The sequence below is a fragment of the Meriones unguiculatus genome, chromosome 1 (assembly GCF_030254825.1).
Source record: "Meriones unguiculatus strain TT.TT164.6M chromosome 1, Bangor_MerUng_6.1, whole genome shotgun sequence".
Lineage (NCBI taxonomy): Eukaryota > Metazoa > Chordata > Mammalia > Rodentia > Muridae > Meriones > Meriones unguiculatus.
The window spans coordinates 105761995-105775649 of NC_083349.1; the positions used below are offsets into that span (position 1 = coordinate 105761995).

General features: G+C 48.8%; 1 protein-coding gene across 1 annotated transcript in view; it reads left to right on the forward strand.

The window, feature by feature from the left end:
- The window catches only part of Capn13 (calpain 13), a 73928-nt gene extending 72702 nt beyond the window's left edge, over window positions 1-1226 (forward strand). The window contains exon 24 of the mRNA XM_060364619.1: window positions 804-1226. The gene's annotated coding sequence lies outside the window, so the exon portion shown is untranslated. The remainder of the gene's footprint in view (window positions 1-803) is intronic.
- Window positions 1227-13655: the final 12429 nt, after the last annotated feature.

Genomic DNA, 13655 nt, shown 5'->3' on the forward strand with positions numbered 1-13655 from the left:
CAGAAATCGATGGGGGTTTAAAATTGGCAAGTGAGGAATCGCTACTGTCTCAGCTTACTGTGTTAAACTGTGGGTGAAGCTTCCAAAGCAAGTCAGAGGAGAACCAAGGACAGGCAGGACGGAGCAATCTGACCTTTCTCCTTTCGAGGCTGCTAGTAATGTTTGAGTTTTCAAATCGTATGTGTTAAATTGAATTATTGCTAGGAAACAAACATAACAAGTAGGAGAAAGCCAGAAAAATCAAATGTTTAAGACTTGAAAGAAGAGAAGACCAACTGGGAAGGAAAGCTAGGGGTCCTAACTGCCACGGGCAGGGACATTCTCTAGGTGCAGGAGAAATATCTACGTTGGGTTGTCCCATAATCTGAGCCATGTGCACTGGAGAAAAGCCCCCCTTCCTCAGAAGTCCACAGCCAGCAGACTGAAGCATGCAGAGGGCAGAGGGCAGAGGGCAGAGAGCAGAGCTGTCTGGTTTGCCCAGGGAAGGACAAAACAGGGGCTGACCCCAACATTCTTTCTATGCTGCTGCAGGCACACACAGAGCTGGGCAAGCTGGACTTTGGATCCTAGTAGGCAGAGTGAGCAGATGGGTCTTCTGGGGATTTTGAAAAGAAGAGCATCGTGATCCATCAGGGAACTCTGTGAGGGAGCCAGTCACTCTTACATGGGAACTTCCCGGGCTTGCTAGGTTGTAATTATGCATTGTGGAAATGGAGCCGGGCCTCTATGGTCACTTGAAGAAAGAAACAGTTTCTTTCCTCTCCCTGGACCTTTTGCCTATGAGATTCTATGTCTTTCTCTAGGACAAGCTCCTGGTGGTCACTCAAGGAACTGGCTTCCTCCCCTGGAGCGGTGCCGACCCCTGTCTGTGGCAGGTCTGCAGCTAAACCTGGTATTTGAAATGGAGTCAGAGTCTGTCGAAAGCCTGGGCCGAGTTCCTAGCTGAGTCGGGCTCTGGTAAACTCAAGGCCCCTAGGTCATCAAAGCACTTTCCAACATCAGTAGGCACTTCCGGGAAAACAGAACAGGAAATGTCTACTGCTGTGATAGAGGAGGAAGAAGCTGACACTCCATCCCCTCTCGCTAAATCCATTTCTTGGAAAAACAAGAGCCATCCAGTTTATGCACCTAGGTGGTGCTGGTGACCTGGGGATGGTCTACTCAGTGACACTTGTCAAATAATCTCACCCGTTTGTATGTACACCCCAGTTGTTTCACAGCTAAATGGCCAAATAAAATTTATTTCTACAAAAGGTTCTTGGTGTGAAAGAAGAACTTTAGATCTGGTTTTAAAAGTACAGCTGGGGAAAGGGTAATCTAGCCAGCAAAGTAGGTGCCTTCCTCCTCCTCCTCGTTCATCATGCGGTCCTTGGGTATCTCAAAATGGTCATTTTGAATCATGGTCATTTAAAAAAAAAATCACCAGGCCAGACCTACTCTTAAGGTTGTACAATCTAAGAGCTCAATTGTGGAAGTACCTCCCAGTAATAGACGGGACTTCTGGGGAACAACTTCTGATTTACATCACGGATTTTGGTCTACTATGGTGGAAAGGGGATAGTGGTGTTCACGGAGGATGTGGCACAAGCTCCTCCCATCATAGTGGGCTAGAACCAGAAACAAGGGTTGACTGTTTAGACTTTAATACCCACTTCTAGAGACCTTATACTTACCAGCCAGGTCCCCACCTCCTAAAGGTCCCACAACCTCCCCTATATAGTGCCACCTGCTGGAGGACAGGTATTCATTCAACACAAGAGCCTGAGGGAGACATTTTGAATTTAAACCACAACAGGAACAGTAAAGGTCTGTGTGGAAAGGACAGGAAGGTGAAAACCCTTCCGAGTGTGATTTTGTGAGAAAACCCCATTAGCAAACAGATGGCATGGGCAGGATTGCTCCATCACGCACACACTCGAGCCGAGAACAAGGTCACCGTCTGGAAGTGACCACATCCAGTGAGCAAACAACAAACACAGCCAACTAACTCACACATTTCAGGGTGGTTTTAGTCATTTCGTGTTCCCTGCATGTAATTTAGAATGGAACAGCTGGATTGCTAATGGGCTGGATTACTCTGTTACATAAAATCTTTCATATGTGCAGTTTGGATGCAGGGGTCAACATAAGCTCTGCTACAAGGGAAAAGTCCAGACAACTGAATCAGCTATCTCTGGAGAGCTCAGAGGTGACCTGCTTCAGAACATCTCTGTAGAAAGTCCAGCACACCTGTGCACCCTTGGCTCCCTGGGCCAAATAATACCCTGAGCTCCTTCAAGATCAGCCTGAGTTCCAAGGGCCAAGAAAGAGTGGTTCCTTTTGCAGTCACAGGGTCAGCAATGGTCAGGCCTGGGGTTGACCTGGACTCCTCTGCATTGACTAGACTGCTGTCCACAATTCAGACTAGTTTCCTCCTCCTCCAGGCTCTGATCTGTAGACAGAACAGGCTTTCATTTTCTCTTTAAAGTAGCAGCACAGAAAGAACGCAACAGAGGACACTGAGCCCCAGAAGACCCAGCGAGGCCACAGTGGCCACGCCATGACATAGACTCTGACTTCCTGTCTGGAGCTTGGCAACCCAACACAGGACAGACCAGAGGCATATTTGCATGCCGTGCCTTCTCGGGGTTCTCTGCATCCCTCGGCAGAAGTCAAGAAAAGCCCCAAAGCTAGGGCAGTGTGCTCTGCTAAAGACTTCAGCTGCCCGCAGTCCTGTCAGATCCCTCCTCACAGTGCACTGATGAGAAAGCCTCTGCGATTTCCTGCTGTGAATAGTGCCTACCTTCCATGGACCCGGAGGAACTGAGAACGAAGCCCGGCTTCGTTTCTATTTTAGGGAGAAGCAAAGCTGAAGGAGTCCACCCCCAGGACCCTGGGTATGCCTTTACAGCTGCTTTCTGGGACTCAGCTTTCCTGGGTGACCAGGTTTCTCCTGCCTTCCAGACACCACGCTAGCGCAGATCACTGGTGGGCCTGCAATTGTATCTCTCTCTCTCTCTCTCTCTCTCTCTCTCTCTCTCTCTCTCTCCCCACAAAGCCATTCTTGGGCTTCCAGTCCCTACCTGATGGGAAAAGAATAGAGAGAGGTGTGTAAAATGTGCCCAGTGCCAAGAGATAGTCCCTTCACGGGTGGAAAAAGAAGATGGAGCGAAAGAAGGAAGATGAAAGATGGGAAGATCTGGGAAGAGGACTTCAGAAAAAACAAACAAACAAACAAACAACAAAAACCTGGCAGGCAAGCCGAGGAAGCATGGCAGAGAGCAAGGTAAGCAAAGCCGGAAGAGCTAGGACAAAATGGAAACCCAAGAGTAGTGAAGGAGAAGAAGGGTGCTGGAGAGGAAGCCCACCCCCACCCCACCTGCGATGTACATCCGGTGGAAAATCATGTAGACCTGCTCATCCCTCACCAGAGTTGAGTGACTCACACCTCAGAGGCCAAGGCCCCCACCTTGTACTGTGAACAAAATCCACCTGGAAAAACTTGTCTTAAAAGCAAAACAAAACGAACATCTTTAGATGTTCCCATCAAGCAAATTCAAACCCAGGCCTGGGGATCTGAATTATTAAAGATCCCAGGAATGGACATGGTCCTTGACTAACATGTCAGGAATCACTGCTCTTCAGCTCCACTGAATGGGGTGTCTCTCTGGGCTTCGACAGCCAGAGCGAGCAGAAATGTCCTGAGAATTCAAGCGTAAGGCTTGCTCTGTGGGAGGCCCCGCCCACACCCTGTTGAAGACGCTGGCTGCCACCTGGAAGAGCCTCAAGGTCCCTTCCTACCACCTTGACTCACTTTCCCTTTTCCTTCTGGCTTGCCGAGAACTAATGTCCTGGTTGATTTTCTCGCCCCAAACAAGCTAATTAAGCAATAATCCTAACAGAATCCATCACTCTGACAAGGTTGTTGATTAATGGTCCCTCGGCCAAGCCCAAACTGCTTAATATCCCGGCAGAATGGTCAATAATGAGTGCGCCAGTGGCGCTGGGCTGCGGCAGAGCGGCTCTGGCCACAGCTGAGAAGACAGGTGCGGAATGGGTAATGGGCCCCAGTTTTGCAGCCGGGTAGAAGGCATGGGAGGAAAGGGAAGACTGGCGTGGGACCGCACAGACTGGAGTGTCTCTAAAACCATGGGCAGCAGCGCCCAGCCTTGTGATGCTGTGACACGCCATCATCATTTTACAAATGTGTTTGGACACAATGGCCGCTCTCCCGAGACTTGTGTAGCCCACAGGCCGCATGGGGACATGCATGGAACTCTGTATCCTTCGATCTCGGACCACAGAATGCCCTCAGAGAGTAACCCTGAATAACTCTGGGCCTCGGAAGGACCGCACGCAAGGTGTCCACAGGAACGCTTCAGTCCATAGCTGCCGGTGTGAGCCGTGAGGCAGGTGAGAGAATTCAACCGCACTTTGACAGGAGGATTTCAAGTCCAGGCTGATGTGCCTATCCGTTTTCTGCACCCAGAACGTTATTGCACTTTTATCCCTGAGAAAGAAGGAACTTTCTTCAGGGTTGGGAGACTGGGTCTTGAGCAAGTAGAATGTGATGAGATACTGCCCCCTGGTGGTCATAACTGCAACTTCAGCTTTTCCACCTTCCCAAGGTTCCTGCCCCAGCGAGGGTCCAGTGACCCCTACGAGGACCGAGGACCACAGCCGGAGTATCATCTGAGGTGCCACAGCAAAATATACAGCCATCTGTACTGCCTAAAGTTCTGCCCTAGTGACGATTTCCCAGCGTCGGGTTGTAATGCTGTAGCTGTCCGCTTCTGGGTGCTTCCTGCACACCGCGTAGAACCAACAGCTAACCAGGCCCTAGTCTTCCTTCCTCAATCAACCGACCGTAGGGCACACCTCACGAGGCTGTAAGAAGAACAGGCATTGTAACATGAGTAGAGAATGTAGGCATCCGGGCAACTTCTTGGTGTAACTGGCTTGCGCCCTCAGATCGTGTATACTCCACTTCCGTTTGATAACGGGCTGTCTACGGAACTGCCCCCATCATCTTTGAAACCTCCGTCTTTTTTTTTTTTTTTTTTCCAGAAGGAGTGGGTGGTCTTGGTAAAGCACTCTTGACCAAAGAGAAAAATCACCTGTTGACTAGCTATGCTGCCCCTGATAAAAGTACCGGCTGGGTCTATCATAAGCCATGGTATGTTGTGTCTGCACAAGTTTACAGTTCTGTGCAGCTACAAAGAACACACAGCGACTGCTCTAGAAACAGTAAAAGGGTAGTTGACGGAGCATGGTGTAAAAGCGGGAACGCAGTGGATTAGACAGAGCCTTGAACTGGATCCACCTGGCCTAAGGCCCAGGTCTGTTCTTTCTCTATTCAACCGTATGTCCTAAGGGAAAGGCTTTCTCCTTCTGGGCCTCTTCTCCAAAAATTAAGACCCTGACTCAAAGACATCTAAGGTCTCTTTCATACGACAGCGTTGGGGAGCCAGTTCCTAACGTCTAATCAGCAGCCAGCATTGAGGGCACCAGTTAATCACCAAAAAGACCTCCTGACCCCACAACAGCCGGAGAGTCACACTGTCTGGGGCAGTAAGTCAAACTGCTCTCTCCCCCCGCAGTACGGGAGCAGATGCTTCTCTGCCTTGGATGCTGTAGCTGTGAAAATGAAAAGCCCCTTCCACCTACGGGGAGTTGGCCATCAGCCAACGAAGTTCCCTGGACAGATGGTGATGGGGCAGTGACACCTAGTGGCTATCTCTACAAATTACTGTCCGGCCCCAGTGCTCTACCCTGCAAGCAAGTCCGCGCTCCTGTGGCTAAACCAAGACCATTAACTCACAGGAGTTAACTCAAGGAGCTGAAATAGGCTTGCTCTTAAAGCTGTGCCTCAGTCTGGCCTTAACCAGTTTCTTTAATTCATTTGGCCTGCCTCCCCCCCCCAAAGCCTTCCCTTGTTCCCCAAGTCTCTCCCATGCTTATAATACAGAGTTCGTACCAGCCCAAAGCCCAGTACGGGAACCATGGGTTTCACCTACGTCATCGTTTCTGTCCACACCTACCTCCATCTGGCTGTGCAGCAGAACCATTCAACCAGGCCGCCTTGACTGCAGATATTTCATGTCGTGGCTTCCCTTCATCCCAGATGCCATTTGCTGCGGTGGGAAAACAATAGCCACGACTGTGTGATAAGCTCGTCCCTAGACCACTGCAGAGGCCTGTACAGTAGTCAGGGCCCTCCCAAGAGGAAGTGGTCACTGGCTCGGATACAAATTCTAGAGTCACCATAGCTCCTAGTGGTGCATGGCCACTTTCTGTCATGAAATCATGGTTAGCGTCACACCTTCTGAAGGCGAGCGCCAGCCTACTGCCCATTTCAAAATACCTGCTGTGTTACACCTGCACCCTGAACAGGGAGATCTTACATGCACACACAATTAGCAAAGGTAAAAGGTAGTTAACTCCTTTAAGCGATTGCAGCTGGAGCCCAGGACGCTCCCTGCTGGGTACTGGAGACACTCTGTGGAGATGGGACATGAGACTCCCTTGGGCTGATGGCTATTATTACCCTAAGCCTTGTCATGTCTCACTCGCTCCCTCTAGTGATGAAGATGGGCATTGCACCAGCGGCGAAAGACGCGCACACAGGTTACAACTCCAGTATTTCTAAATCGGGCGTTGGAGAACGGATTTTGAGTTGAGAGGCAGCGCTAGGCTTTCTGTTTTTTTCGTCTCTTGTGACTTTGTTTATAAGTCTTTGAAGAAGAGATTAGCAACCATTCTAAGACTGGAAAGAAAAACGCACTGAGAGAAGTAACGTGAGGTGAGAGTGCAATGGTTACCGAGCTGGTTCTTAAACTGATGTATGTGTGGATCTGGAATATGCGTTTGCAAACCCCACCGGCAGTGCCTCTGTATATAAAGCATTTGGAGCAGTAATTGTTTTAAGTCTGGACCAACCAATGAGTGAGATTTTATTCCTCTCTTTCCAGTTCACTCAGCCCAGACTCTCTGACTCTCCTTGGAGAGACAGACCATGAGGCAGCTATCTTCTGGGGGGCAGTGACACTTGAGACGGAGTCACCGGGAGCTTTGTGAAGAGTCTGCTGAGCCTGCTCCGGAGAGCCTCATGTGATAGACCCGGGTGGGGGTGGAAGCCTGGAGTCCGCACTTAAAACATCCCCCCCCGGAAGTCACTGCCGCACGGCAGGGGAAGATCACCCACTCCCCGCGGGGCTGGAAATGCAAGCGAAGGGCTGCCTAGTGGATTATGGGAGGGGAAGATGTCCGGCACCCCCTGGGAAGACTGACAGTGATGTCTGGTGTCTTCGTGGAAATCCAATAGGGGCTGTAGATGTTTCGTAGGTGATGAAGTTGAAATGCTTCCATCAGAAACAACAATGATCGCTGTTTCTCAGGCTGGTGATCAAGAGACCTGGGCTTTGAGACCCTCTGGCTTTTGTCTCCCAACCCCGTCTGGCATATTTTCTGGGGGGGAGGTACTTTGGAGTTAGAGCATCTTGCTCTGGGGTGAAGGATGCCAGCTACCAAACACACCTGTGGTGTGATGGAAATTTATGCTCTCTTCTCTGACCTCTAAGCCTTCTTCCTAGACTTAAACCAAAGTTATCAGCTCGGGAAACAGGGTTGTGCCCAAAGCCATGAGCTAAGAGGGTGAGGCAGGGATGGTTGTTGCAAAAGCTACACTCTTTCCACTGGTCTACACAAATGCTGAGGGGGAAATGTCTAGGCGGGTTGCTCGCTGAGCAGCTGTAGACCTGAATAGCTGGACAGCCTACCAGGAGTCAGAGCTGGACCGGAAGAACCCAGAAATGTCCTGGAGGAGCAAAGACAGACACTTATGCTATGCCCTGAGTCTTCTGGGTACTTGGAGATGAAGGTGAGACTGGCCTAGGAGGTTTGGCTGTGCCTTCCAATGGTACAGGGATCCATTTCCATGGTACCAGACACCTGTCAGTGTTATGATGTAGAATCAAGGGTCCAGAGTCAGTCACTAGAGGAATGTCTCCAGCAAAAACCTATCCAATCGTTCTGCTTGACAGGCAGCCCACTGGGTGATTATAGGCCAGCTAACAGGAGACCACTTACTACAACACAAAGCCAGCATAGAGCCCCACAAGACCGTGCCTCTCCCGGGTGGCAGCTCCATCCAGCAGCCAGCCTGCACCTGTCATGGTGGACTCTCACCAGGAGAGCCACAAACTGCGTGTCAAATCCTGCACATCCAGGCTGGGGTCTCTGCTGTGTGACCTTCCTCTTAACTCCTGGTCTCCAGATGCCCTCCTCTGTAAATAGACACTAACACATGCAACCTCTTGTCTCACAACTCTAACACTCAGAGCAACCTACAGCAGAATCTATGGACTTGGGGGAATAATGAGATGTCCCTGCTGGTCTGTCCATTGCATCAGAAGGACCATTCTGATAGGAGATGCTGATGTTGAGGAGAGCCATGGGGACATGAAAACAGAAGGAAGTCTACACTTTCTGCTTAATTTTGCTATGAACCTAAAACCCTTTCAGGAAAATGTACTCCTTTAAGGTTTATGTCTGGAGAGATATTCCATCCTAAGGCTGATATGAGAATTACATCAGATAAGGTTGTCCAAAGGCCTTGCCTCAAAGACTCAGAGGTCTTCATAACACTGTGGTATCTACAGTAGCTGAATGGTGGGTTATCGCCCTCTTAAAAGTGAAGATGCCTCCACAGCAAGGGGAGATGTCCGGCTAGATCACATCTCAACTCCCACAGGAATACTCCAGGGTGGGGATGGGTGTAAGAATCAAGAAGCTGAGCCAGCCAAAGAACAGCAAGTCTTTGCTCACTCCCCAGTGACCACCTGGCATTCGGTCCTTCCCTTCAGTCACTAAACCCTTTCGTGGTGCCAGGGACCACTCAGCAAAGCAGAGAGAGAAAATGCTGGTGTCTGGAGACTTGAATTCCAGTGCCGACTTCATGATTAAATTCGGGGCTTTGCAATAATCTTTTTCTTCTCTGTTGCCTCAGTTTCCCCAGAATGGATTTCTTCCTTCTGTCACTCAATACATTTTCAGGAGCCAGCTACGGAGCCAGGCAACATCTAAAGGTCCTTCCTCTTGTGATAGAACACATATGCTTTTAAATTATGTTCCCATGCACTCGAAGAAAACAGAAAAGGCACACTGCACAAAGCTGTGAGCACAAACAGCTCCATCATCACCTGCCCCAGAGTTGACGTGAGGCTTCACTTGCTTGCCTTTCGCTGTGGGGCTGTGAATGGAAGCACCTGTTTGGACCATCCTTGGAGAGTTCTGAGGACTGAGGGGCTATGGTCTTGCCATCAGTATCTGTTCACTGCTGGTCACTCTCCAGTCTCTGCATGAGAGCTGCATGAATCCAGGACAGGCCTGGATGCTTCCTGGACCACAAATGTTAAGTTTGCTTGTATCTCCCCTTTTGGCTATACCTGTCCTTCCTGCCGGATGCTTTCCTTAGTTCAGACTCTACAGAGCAGTGGTTCTCGGTCTTCCTAGTGCTTTAATACAGTTCCTCATGTTGTGGTGAACCCACAACCATAAAATTATTTTTGATGCCACTTGATGACTGTAATGTTTCTACTGTTACGAATCATGGTGCAAATATCTGTGTTTTCCAGTGGTCTTCGATGAAGACCCTTGTGAAAGGGTCATTTGACACCCCAAAGGGGTCATGACCCACTGGTTGAGAACCACTGCTGTAGAAGGAGCTGGAGATCCTTTAGGGAGACACGGTGTAGAGGGGTAAGCATGAACTTCTTCGGTCCCAATCTCTGCTTTGTCTTTTATGGGCTGTGTGGTCCTGAGAAGGTATTTAGCATCTCTGGATTATGTTGTGTTTTATCTCAGGAGTGCAGAGGATAAATCTCTATCTGGCAGGGTTATAAAGACTAAATGACAGAGGTGCTGCCACTGACCACACGGCGAATCTAATCATTAAGTGGGGTAAATCATGTCTAGGGTCAGGTCTGTGCCTAGATAATTATGCTACATCTAGTAGTGTGATCCATGTCTTTAATTTTCTCTCTTTGGTTATTTTTATTTCCCTCCCCATGACCTCCAGGTGGCAGCATGGGCCACAGAACCAGAGCACAGTTCCGCAGGCTGTTGCTTCGAGGGATGCAGATGCTATCAGGGATAGAGTAACGGCAACCACAAGGGTGCTTGCTGGGTTCTTACTGTGATCAGGGAAGCACTGCACACAAACAGAAGTTTGATACTTTGGCTATGTGAGGAATGAAAGGGGTCTCTGATAGAAGGAGCCCCTGTCAGGGAGAACCAGAAACCAAACACGTGCAGTCTCTGAGGCTGCTGGCCAGGCTCCTTGCCCACCACGCTGGTCTTCTCTGTGAATGCAGCATCCTCCCTCATTAAAGAGAACAAAGCAGAAGGACAAAATGGAGCAGCCTAGAGTCCAGAAATATCCCATCACTCAAGGCTTGGCATAGGCACTAGGAACCATGGGAAAGCTGAACCCAGAACCACCCAAGAGAATCACTTCCATTCTCAAAGCGTTGCTTTTCCAAAAGCCAAAGTGGATTGTGGGAAAGTCCGTCCAATTGTCTGCTGGGCATCTCCTTTCACTGAGCCCTTCAGCCACTGCATTGCAAACTCAGCCCCTAATCCTTTCATCCTAAATGTTCCTTGAGAATCTCTCAGCCAGCCACATGTACAAACATGTGTTCCCTGCTGGGGCTTCTGGGACCAGATGGTCAGGCTGAAGCACCCTTGAAAACAGGGTAGGGCAAAAGCCTCAGATCTGTGTTTGGCATTTCTAGATCAGGCACACTGACTCTTGGCCAGGAAAGCCCAACTCTCCTCCCCCTGTGCTCTGACCGGCTCTCAGAGGGATGCTCATGTGTGAGGTTCGGACCTGTTTCTTCCTCTCTCAAATGAGGAGCTCCGTAGTCTTACCTGAAAGGAAAGCAGTTGTGGACGTTTTGGTTTAGGATATGTAAACATGTTTTTGTTATAATTACAAGTTGGAGATTTTAGCTTGTCCACACCTGTTAAGCATCTCATGTGGAGCATGGTCTTTGCCAGGTGGAATTAGTTGAATTCTGAGGATTTAGAGGGATATAAATATGACAGCCCAGAGGAAGAAGGCTCAGGTGTGTGGAGGAGAACTGCTTGCTGCTGGTTCATGCTGGTTCATGCTGGTTCATGCTGGTTCATGCTGGTTCATGCTGCTGCTGCTGCTGCGTTTCCTGTCGACTGATATTGGTATGCCCCCAAAAGAATCCTACCACCCTACCCATCAGGAAGTGGCAAAGAGAACTCTGCCCCTGTCTCCACTAACCTTTCTCTTCTACCCAGTGTTGGGGGTTGGAAAAGAGGTAGAAACATTTAGGAAACCCTAAATAAAGTAGATTTGTTAAAACGTCTAAGCCTACAGAAAGCCATGAAGAACAAGATCATTTATGAGTTTAAAGTAACACCAGGTTATAGAAAACAATTGGAGTTAGCTGTGCGTGGTGGTTTCAATAAGAATGGCCCCCATAGGCTCATAGATTTGAATGCTTAGTCACCAAGGAGAGGCACTGTTTGGGAGATGTGGCCTTGTTGGGGTGGGTGTGCTCTAGAGAAAGTGTGTCACCCAAGGTGGGCTTTACCTTTACCTTTACCTTTACCTGGGTTTCAAGCCAGGCCTAGTGTCTTTCTCTCTCTGCTGCCTTGAGATCTGGATTTAGAACTCTTGGCTGCTTCTCCAGCACCATGTCTGCCTGCATGCTGCTATACTCCTTGCCGTGATGGAAATCGAATAAACCTCTGAAACTGTTAGCAAGCCCTAATTAGTTGCTTTCCTTTGCAAGAGCTTCCATGGCCATGGTGTCTCTTCACAGCAGTATAATGCCAACTAAGACACTTTGTCTAACCTAAAGCATCCATAACTGCTGTTTCCATCCCTCGAAGACTACCACCATCCTCTTCCCTCTCCACCTTCGGTCCCCTGAGGAACCACAGATCCTCAGAAGCCGAAAGACACACTGGTCTGGGCCGTTGCTATGCAGTTGCTTGATGTTCTGTGCTCACCAATGATTTGGGTATATAGAGGCAGGGGATTGGACAGAACCAGCAGTCACAATAGTCTCTGAACAGAAGAGATAGTCAGGCACCATTGGGCTTGGAGCTCAATGTCTTAGGAGATGTGAGAGGACAGAATTAAAGAGGTAGACACTGAGCATGGACTACTCTTCATCCCCACCAACCTCAGCTGGACTGAGGCAAGATTTTCAGGCAGAAGGGGCTGGTCAGATGGCTCTGCAAACTGGACAGTTAGAGTTTATTCTGTAATCCACAGATTAATGGGGCTCCGACTGTCCCTGTAAAATAAAATTCGATTGGTTCAAGCCCCGTGTGGTAGGGAGCTTGACTCTCTCCCTCAGATTTATTCTCAGGCCGTGACTTCTTGTTCCAGCACTCTATCTCTGCTCTGAGATCCAATGCTACTCCTTTATTTCCTCCACTGCCACCTCAGTCATGGATATCGCTTTCCTTTACAGAGCAAATAAAGAAAAAGAAAGCAAAAAAAAAAAAAAAAAAAAGAAAAAAAAAAAGAAAAAAGAAAAAACTTCCCACTCCCCTGGGTAAAGAGTCCCCTGCATTCTCCAGAGCTGCCCTCTGCCCAGCCTCTCACCTCTCACCCTTCCACACCCCAGCAGTGTGTTCTAGTCAGCAAGGGGCAGCCCCTTTCAGGGCAATGCTAACTCAGCTTCCAACAGACCCTAGAGATGTTCTCAGAACTGGCCTGCCCAGGAAGCTCCTCCGAGTGAACCATGAGGAAGCCCATACTTCAAATTCCCCAGAAAAGTACCTTACCTTAGTTCCTGAAAGCCTCACCCATCTCAAGCAGAAATGTTCATTATCTCTGGTCACTAAGAGACTGACCTCTACAGAGGAAGGGATACAGCAGGGAAATTCATCCCTGATCAGCCTTCAAAGTGATTCAAAATCACACTGCTTCAATCAATAACTTTCTTTTTATAGTGTAACAGAGGTGAGTCTCTCTCTCCCTCTCTCCCTCTCTCCCCACATACACCCATACCTTAGATGTGCAGTCTTTCATCCCCCCTTAATTCCTATGCTTAAACTTTTATTCAAATTTTCAAAATCTCTTGATAAAGTCTAAACCTATAAATAAATGTAAATAAAGGTAACAAAACATCTGACCCACTCTAAAGCTTCTCATGGTATCCCCAGTCTCCTTGTTTGAATCTAGAGAAGGCAGAGAGATGGAGAGCCGGATCCCAGGGAGGGTCTTCCCCAAACTCTGCGGGGATTCCTAGGCCCCTCTAACTTCTGCAGGCCCAAAAGGCGAATGAAAAGTGTTTCTTTAACCTATGACAGAACACCACATTTTTAACTCTTCATAAGACAAATGCAAATAAAACCCACCACACTGAGATACTATCTCTGCTCTGTCAGATAAGTTAGAGGACCTTTAATTTCATCAAAAGTGCACAGACAGGCAAATTCTCCCATACTGTAGAGGAAAATTTGAAAGAGTGCAGCCCCTGCTGAGGCAATCACTGTTATGCAAATGCTCATGTGTATAGGTCCAGGAATAGCATGAGCAGACATTTATGCTATGGATAACCTCTGTGCAAAAGGAAAACGGCTTTCAGAACCACTTGTAAAGAGTGTCAAGGCCAGTAACCAAC